This window comes from Coloeus monedula (genome assembly GCF_965178545.1).
Source record: "Coloeus monedula genome assembly, chromosome: 7".
Lineage (NCBI taxonomy): Eukaryota > Metazoa > Chordata > Aves > Passeriformes > Corvidae > Coloeus > Coloeus monedula.
In genome coordinates, this window is record NC_138787.1 from 13213090 (window position 1) to 13221910 (window position 8821).

Consider the following 8821-nt stretch of genomic DNA (forward strand, 5'->3'; position numbering starts at 1 on the left):
AGATTAATTACTTTTCTTACACTTAAGCCTCAGAGGCAAATTCATTAGTTTTCAGCTTCGAGGTTGGGTACCCTGGGCATTGCAATTGATTGCCCATGGCCCAGGTCCATAGAGGCTAAAGAGTGACAGGTAGATCGAGAAAGGTGTGGGCTTGGCTGTGTGGCATGGCAGAGTTACAATGCACACGATGTCGTCTGGAGCAGTCAATGCTGCTGCACTGGTAGCACGAAAGACAGTATTTATTGTGGAAACACAGAAGCAGAAGCATTTTCAGTCTACATACAGCTGTAAAGAGAGCAACAGAAAAGTATTTTTTACAGGCCACTGCCATCACTGGGAGTGATTTATAACAAAATAATCTTTCAGCATCAAACACTCGCTGACAATTTCTAGAGGACCACTGTGCTCTGGCAGTGCAGAAACAGAGAGAGCGTGTTTTGTACAAACATGACATTAAGCACAAGTATCGCTGGGGAGAAAAGAAGGCAAAGAAGGCAGGGTGTGCTCTGGGGCTTTGCAGCTGCATGCAATAATGGATATTCTCCCAAGGAAAGGGAGAGTGTTTGCAAAAAATGAATGTGGAGGGGGACAGATGTTGCATTAGACAGTAAAGCATCCAGCACTTTTCACTGTGCAGAGTATCACAGTGCAATTTCCAGCCTATACAAACTGAGCAACTGGTTTTAAAGCAGATGTAAGAGAAGGCAGGGGGTGCATCCATACCCCTATGATGGACATGGCCAGTCAGCAGCACAGACAAAACTCTGAACTGGTGCTGACTTTCTGAGGACAAGGAAGATAATGAAGAGGTGTTATTCTGAAATCCAATGACAAAGGCATGCCAATTCTCCATTTTGGCCTCTGCTTCTGAGGTAGATGGAGGCTTAACTTCAAATTCCCATACAGAGCAGTCTTCTATCATTTCATAGCCTCTCAGGATCAGCTAGAACTGCTTACTCATCAGGATGTGGACAAAACCCTACAGGTTTAGTATCTGCCACAGAGAACAAGATTCACTGGACTCCCTGAGCACTTTATTACAGAACTAGGTCTAAATTCACAGTTAACTCAGAACAAAGTAACCGATAATAGAAATGGTTTTTCAACATCATCCCACTTAAAGTTAATGATCTGCAGCTCAGGTCTGCCCTTACTGCTTTTGGACATTCATCATTGCTAATACTAATAAATCTTCCTGGCCAAATACAGGCTTTACAAGCAGGCAGATTGCATGCTCAATTAGCCCAAGGAAATTGGTCACTTTGCTTAACCCCTGCTGTTTGAAATATGGAGCCCCACTGCTGCACCATCCTGCTGGACCAGCATCACATCTCTTCCACTGATGGAGCAGCCGGGGAGGGGAAATCCTCTGCCTCGAGCCAGGGATTCAGCTGTTCCCCACCACACGTCTCCTTGTGTGGAGCAGAGGACCTTCCCAGCTCACAGGTGGCTGCAGCAGGGTTTGCCTGCTCTGGCCAGTGTAGCCATTACTTACGGAGCTCCGAGTGCTTTGATTACAGTTTGTGCTAAATAACAGCCCGTTTCTGAATTATCAACTATCACCTCTCCCAGAAGCAGAGGGGATGTTTCAAGGGCAGGAGTGTGGGAACAGATAAGCACAAGCAGCTTTTCGACAATTTGACAGTGTGCTGTGTTTTCTAAGGGTAGCTGGAAAAAGAAATCTTCTGGCTTTTTGAGCACACTGCAGAAAGCCCAGCCTATCCAACTGTCTGAACTCCATGCAGACTAGGAAGAAGTCTAGGCTTTCCCTTCAATATATGAAAAATGCCTCCTGAAAGCCAGTGTTTTCTTCCCATTAGAGCTTCACTTTTCTTTGTCTTCCTCATTAAGCTGAATTTCTTCTCACTTTGCTTGAGGCCTGTTTAACGATTTCTCGTCTTGGTTACTTTGTTCTGAGAATTTAGACCAGATTCTTCACACAGTGTCTTCTCATTGCAGAGATATCCTAGCGTATATATCCTAGGCTTCTGGGGACCCCCAGTCCTTATCCAAAGATAAAAAATGAATTGTGTTCTCTCTGCCCCTCTGACTTAGCGAAGGTGTAACTTAGGCTCAGCACTGCAGTACCAGCTCAGGTACATCCTGTCGACCTCCCTCTTCTGTGCTGCTTTCCGCCTTAGGATCGACAGATGCCGGCCCTGCAGAAGCACCGGTTGTTGTTGTTATCCCATCTTATGGCAAGTCCCTCATGTGCCAGATGTCAGCAAAACTGCTTTGGGCTGAACCTCTAAAGGTCACATAAGCTTTAAAGAGCATCTTGTGTTTTCATGTGACAGATTGTCACACAGAAGGGAGAACTGAAATGAACTGGTGACCAGGGAGGGGGTTAGACATGCTGTAAATACCTGGTACTGATCCAAACAATGGTGACTGTTTTCCTGTCTATTAAGCCCTTTTATCAGATACTTCATGGCTTGTAGGCCTGGGTACGCTCAAAAACTTTCTGTTGCTTCAAGAGCTAGAAAGAGCTATGATTGGTATAATTAGCATTCAATAAAGTACCAGGCATGGCAAATATAATATGAATGGGATACTGACCTGGCACTGAGGTATACCTGGGACCCTGCATGCCATGATGGAGTTGCTGTCATGAGGCCACATTGGCCCTACACATGAGGGAGAAAGAGTTGGGGCTTCCCAGTAACATACCAGTTGGAGACCTCTTCCTTTCAAAGAGGAATGGGATTTCATCTGCTGCACATGGAGGAAAAAGCTGTTGGATGGGACACAGTGGAAGTGAAAGCTGAAATGAGAAGCCAAACCAAACACAGTAAATTCTGTCAGGGTGAAAAGGGAAGAGAAGAGGAAATCAGGGAATAATTCCTGGAAATACCCTCAGCTTTGGCCATGAGTGCCTACATTTTAACTCAGAGGTGGCTGTTGAGGGTGGTATATTCTATATTGCTCTGATGTTAAATATCCCATTTCTACTGCCACAGCCTGCTGGTTTTGAGCCAGTTCCTATCATACAGAAAGTATTATTTAGACTGACCGCACAATTTGAAAAAAATAAATCTTACCCCTCAAGAAGCTAGCAAACACTAATTTGGTGAATAATTTTGGTTCTTCTCCCAGAAAGAGAAGAGCCTGCGTGTGGTGCTTGGTTTCAGGATCACTATCTCACAGTCTTGGTTAAACATAATCCTTGTACATTCATCAGCTCCATTTCTTAGCACATCCATTTAGTATAAACTCAGGTTGCAGGAGTTAGGGGAAGGAAGGAGAGGTTGTTTAGAAAAGAAAAATACAGTGAAAACACGTAAAAAGTAGTGCAGGTTGATCTGAAACAAAATGCAGGCGAAAAAGAGGGTGGGTGGAAGGAAAGAATGATTACCATTAGCCCTCTTTGGTTTCCATAACAGGCGTGTGCTATCTATTACTAATTTAGCTGATGAGAGAGCCACAATTTCTTTAAAACATGCCAGGACTCCAGTCTGTCTCTCCGCCTGTAATATCCAAACAACAAATTGGGTCCCAGCTGGGATGTGTTTATCAGCTTAAAAAGAACTGATTTTCTCTTCCACAGTCAGAAGGAAAGAATTGTCTGACAACACGAACCAAGATCAATGCTCTCCCAAACTCCCTGCAAATGGGCAGTTTTGGCTATTGGACTGCCCAGATACTGATTCTGGCTCTGCAGCTTTAACGCTGCCCTGTTTCTGGCAGCCCATCGCTATTGTCCATCCCCATCCCCATCCCCGTCATCCATCCCACCAGCAGGGTCCATGATCACCTTTTTTCCACCTCCAACATCTTCTGTAGAACTAATTATGCTTTGACCTCTCTGCCCAGAGGCACTGGCTTAAGTGAAAATGAGTCTAAGCTGCTTTGAATCGGAAACAGGCAAGCAGGAAGTCTTGGTCCAGATAACTAGGTTTAGCCTTTTTGTGTGTGCGTGCTTGTTCTTGCCTATTGTCTTTCAGGTTGATTTTTATGCACTGCTAACTATTAAAGCACAGTGATTTGTACAATACTTCCATTAGCCTTGCTATAATGCGTAGGTAGGAATGAGATACTGTATCTAATCACAAGTATTTATTTATCCAATGATATAACATATTTACTTGTGTGGCTATATAACATACAATTTAATTTGTTCTATGAAAATAGTGAGCCTCCTTACTAGATTTGTGTCAAAGCATCTGAACATAAATTGGAATTCAAATAAAAAATCACATTACATTAAAGTATTCTTATTTAACTATTGATAAAATAGCTCAGATGGGCACAGTGTAAATGACAGTAAAATTGGCATTTACAACAGCCCTATTAGACAAAAGGGAATTGGACTGAGAGAAGCAAATCGATTTTTTTCTACACTGTGCTTGAAGCAAAAACTGTGTGTAGAGAAGGAATCTACTAATTTAGAAAATCTTAGTCAGTTAATTGAGGTACAAATGTTTGCTTTCTCCCTCTGTGTCTCCCTCTGGGGGCGATCTCTCTGGTGTGTAGGCGAGGGCTGTGGTGGGAGGTGGCCTCTAGCCCTCCCTGAGGACCCTGTCTGACCTGGTGTCCCCTCTTTGGGATGATGACCCTCAGTCCCACTGAAGTGACGCTCACATGCCACTGCTGGGAACACGCTCAGCAGCATTTTCAGCACTGCCCGGGGGCTCCTGATGCTGCACCTGCCTTGTCTGCTGCTTCCAGGCAGCCCCAGTGAGCTGCTGCTGAGGCCTGGGGAAACAGCCCTGGGACTGTATGTGTGAAAAAGCAGCTCCTCGCCTCAATTTATATGCAAAGTATCCTTTTTTTTTTTTTTTTTTTTTTTTTTTTTGGGCAGCCCCTGCTCATATCATACAGCTGTGGAAATGCTTGTTTCCCTCCCATTCTGTGGTTCCCCCAAACCCCAAGGGTACAAAGGGTTTGTGTTTCCAGGCCTCCAGCCACAATCAGTGCTCCTGCAATGCTGGTGGTGCCCCAAGAGCTGCAGGGCACAGCCGGCTGTGAGGTGCTCTCTGGGTGTCCAGCCATGGGTTGTACCTGCTGCCCAGCTGTGGGTGTGGAGCCATGGGATTCACAGCACCAGCCTGGCTGGGCAGCAGCAAGTGGGAGCTGGCTCTGTGTGCAGGAAAACTGGAGGCTACAGACTGCAGATCCCCTTGGCAAGATAACTATTGATTGCCCCCCTTTCCCCTCTCCCTTAACTGGTAAGATTTGATATAAATGAGTTCCCATGCAGAGCTATATACAAAACAATATTATACAATGGGGAAAAGGCAAAGCCAAGCATTTGGCTGAGTTTAGGCTGTTCTGTGCGCGATAAAATTTAACAGAATTATCTCTGTGTGTGCTAGTGCTTGTAGAAGGTTAATGGTGTCAAAATGGCAAAAGAAAATGAGGACAGGTTTGGGAAGGCAGCATAGTGTTATCCCTACATGAGAAGATTTGTGGTTTAATTTGAATAACTTCACCTTGCAAAGACTCTGCTCTGAATGGAGAGTAAGTTATTCTGGGAGAGGAGTTCTCCTGCCCATTTCTAACGGTAGGAAGAGATTAAGAACAGTGGGAAGGATGCTGCTGTATCTGGATGCAGCCCATGGAGAGCTGATGTTGCTTAGCAGAGAATATTTCCTCACTTTTATTTAGTTCTGGGGCGTGGGTGCTCTCTAACCCTATGCCCACCACACCTGTCTCAATCTGCCAAAGACATTTAGCTCTTTTGGGAGCATAAGTAAACAAGTAAAACCAATGTAAATATCCAGTTTGGTTTCATTCATGGATGCTTTTAGCAGAGAAGGAACAAATAGGACACTACCTATCCAGGTTTCTTGCCTCAGTTTGGAGTTTCTGCTGAACCTCATCCAGATGAATCTCAATATCAGAAAACAGAAATGCAGTAGGAACTTCGTAGTTTGCAAAGCCGTAGTCAGGTCTCCCACCACAGATTCCCATGGTCGATACGACACCTGCCCTGAGTTACAGCAGTTTTTGTGTTCCTAAGCTCTGAATTTCATCCTCCTCTCATTCTCTGGGCTTGCCTTCACTGTCACTTCCATCACGGCTACATCAACTACGTGTCAAACACAAAGGTGGGATAAATATCCCAATGCTGCTTTTGTCTTTGAGGCTTGGCAGCCCTTATTGTAACTGTGATTTGAGAGGAACGGGAGGGATCATGAACTGCAGAGTGAGAAAACAATGCAACACAGTACCATTTCAGTGCCAAATTTCCATGAGTTGGCTGACACAAACATCTCAGCAAGGCAGAAGCGTGGGAGCCACAGAAGTCTGAAAATGCAAGAGAAAGCACCATGCTACAGCACTAATTCCTGGTGAACAGAAACAAGCTGTTTCTGTAAGCACAATGCCAGCGCTCTGTTCGAGTGTGCCAACCACAGTCCACGAGGAATAACCTCAAGTTAAACAGCTGTGCAGGCCAGATAACCTGGGGTTGGCTTCATCTGCAGAGGGTAGTGGGCTGGGGGCCAGTTACTTAACCAAGTAAAAATTTGGGTGATGGTGTCTGCTCTGTTAGGCAAGCTCACATCAACTACCCTAGGTCAGACACCTTTGGGGAGGAAGTCTGGTTTTTCCCAGTACTGATTTCTTTGTGCAGGATCCCTGGTTCTTAATGACATCTCATTTAGCATGGGCCGCTATGCAGCCATGGGCTCGTCAGGGCTCCAGAGCAGTGTCTGCCATGCCGACATTTGGAATGATAGCACAGCTGCCAAAAATCCTGATAACAGTGTTCTTTGATCATTCCTTTCCCCATCATTTCTCTCATGTCATTTCTGTGGGGAGGTATCTCAGGTGATGAAAGGTTTGTAGGGAGAGGTGGTTTTTCTGATCTGAACAAAGAATACAGTTGGAAAAACCAGGCAGACTTTGGTGAAGCCCTCCTCTGTGCTGCTGTGCAGTGCAGGGCAGGGGTGGCTGCTGAGTGGTCTGTAGGATACCAGCGGTTCCAAAACTCCTCCATCAGCTTTTACCACAGCAGAGGGTCTAACAGGCGGTATCACCTTACCCTGCAGATCTGGCCTTGCTTTTGGGATGGAAGACTGGGTTTCCATGGCAAAGTCTTGGTAGTGGGGGGCTACAAGAGTGGTTTCACTGAGAAGGTTCCAGAAGCTTCCCTTAGGTCCGATGGAGACAACTCCAGTTGGCTCCAAGACAGACATGCCTCTGGCCAAAGCTGAGCCCATCAGCAAAGGCTGGTAGTGCCTCTGAGATTACACATTTAATAGCTACAGAAACACAGGTGTTACTGATACAGGAAAGAAAAACTGTCACGGAAAAAGGTTTGGTTAATCATTAGATTTTCCTATGACTACCTGCAAGTAAAATCAAACTCTTGAAGTCCTGTTTAAGATGGGCTTAATGCAAGAAATCATGGAGTGCCATGCCTAGGAGTATGTAGGATGACATAGGTATCTGGGGTTTGGAACACCACCGTGAAAAGCTATATATATACCTTGAGTTACTCCGATAATTCTCTTTGACTGTGCCACCCTGCTGGGACACCAGCATGATTTCTCTCCCCAGCACTGAGACAGTTTCTGGGAGATCAAGATTGTTATTTTTTTTTCTCCCTTTAAATCTTCTGAACAAGAACTTATATGCAGCCTAAGCAAAAAGTCCTGAGGCTGCAAATAGCAGAGAAAGAAGTTATAATGACCATATATATTTAATGGCAGGTTGTAAATGACTGGTGATGTGTCAGCTGGAGGTCTTCAGCAGTGGAAGACTTGCTCTCAGAGTGGTAGCTGCCACCCATTATCTGCAGTGAACCAAATGGAAAGACTTCTGTGTCTTTGCTTGATGCCTTTTTTATTGTCCCAGGTTTGGAGATTTCCCTTGTTCCCGTGAAGCTGACTGTGCTGACAAAAAGGAAAATGGCTTGCAGCCGGCTTCAGTGTGGGAGTCACGCTGCTAGCGCAGCCTGCACGCTCCCAGACTGCTCTCTGGGGCCTGGCTTCTGCTGTCCTGCTCCCATTGCAGTCACGAAAGACAGACCCAAGCTCCTTCAACCCTTGCTCCTTCCTAACTGCTTGTGTGGACAGTCCCATCCCAAGGGGATAGCACTGGCCAACTGCTTCAACCAAACGTGGGTGCTGGTGATAGCATCTGCTGTAACCTCAGTCAGACCAAGTCATATCTGTTCTCTTTATCTGTCTTCCTATCTTTGACCTTCTCCACCTGGATTTGTGCTCATAAAGAAAACAGTAATTTCTTACTGTTTGTTTTTTTCCACACAGTCCGTGGAGTCACACAATTTCTAACCAAGCCAGGAAAAAGATGTAGTTCGGATCGGTCCAGATTGTTTAGCTGGTATAGACCCTCATGGAGTTATTTCACTCTTTCTAAAAAATTCCATTTATATCCAGTGCAACAGCAAAAAAATCTGTTTGAAGAAAAAGTGAAATATTTTGATGCCCTGCTCCATCACTGTGAATGCTTTATGAGAGACACAAAAACCTCTTGGGACTTCAAACAATTTATCTCGAGTGCTGATTTTGCAGTGGTGTCCATCCAGTGCAGCTCCCTGGCCTGGCAGCCAGCACTCCCGACAGTGCCAAGTGCTCTTCCCGTGAGCAGCCAGGACAGGGGTCTGCCTGTGGGAGTACTGGGTTACCCAGCGTGCTCCCCCTGCACAGCCCTGCTGCAATGCATTATCAGGGCAGAGCTGAAGATGGCAGCAGGAATTTGGTTTCTCTTCCCGTATTTTGTCTCCTTGGGAAGTGCAGCGCAAGGCTGCTGCAAATGGGGCTGTGATATGGGTTTAATGACATTGTTCCTGGGGTCACTGCAAAGAAAGAAACTTTTATTCCCTTGCATTTAACCGCATTTCATGCACAAA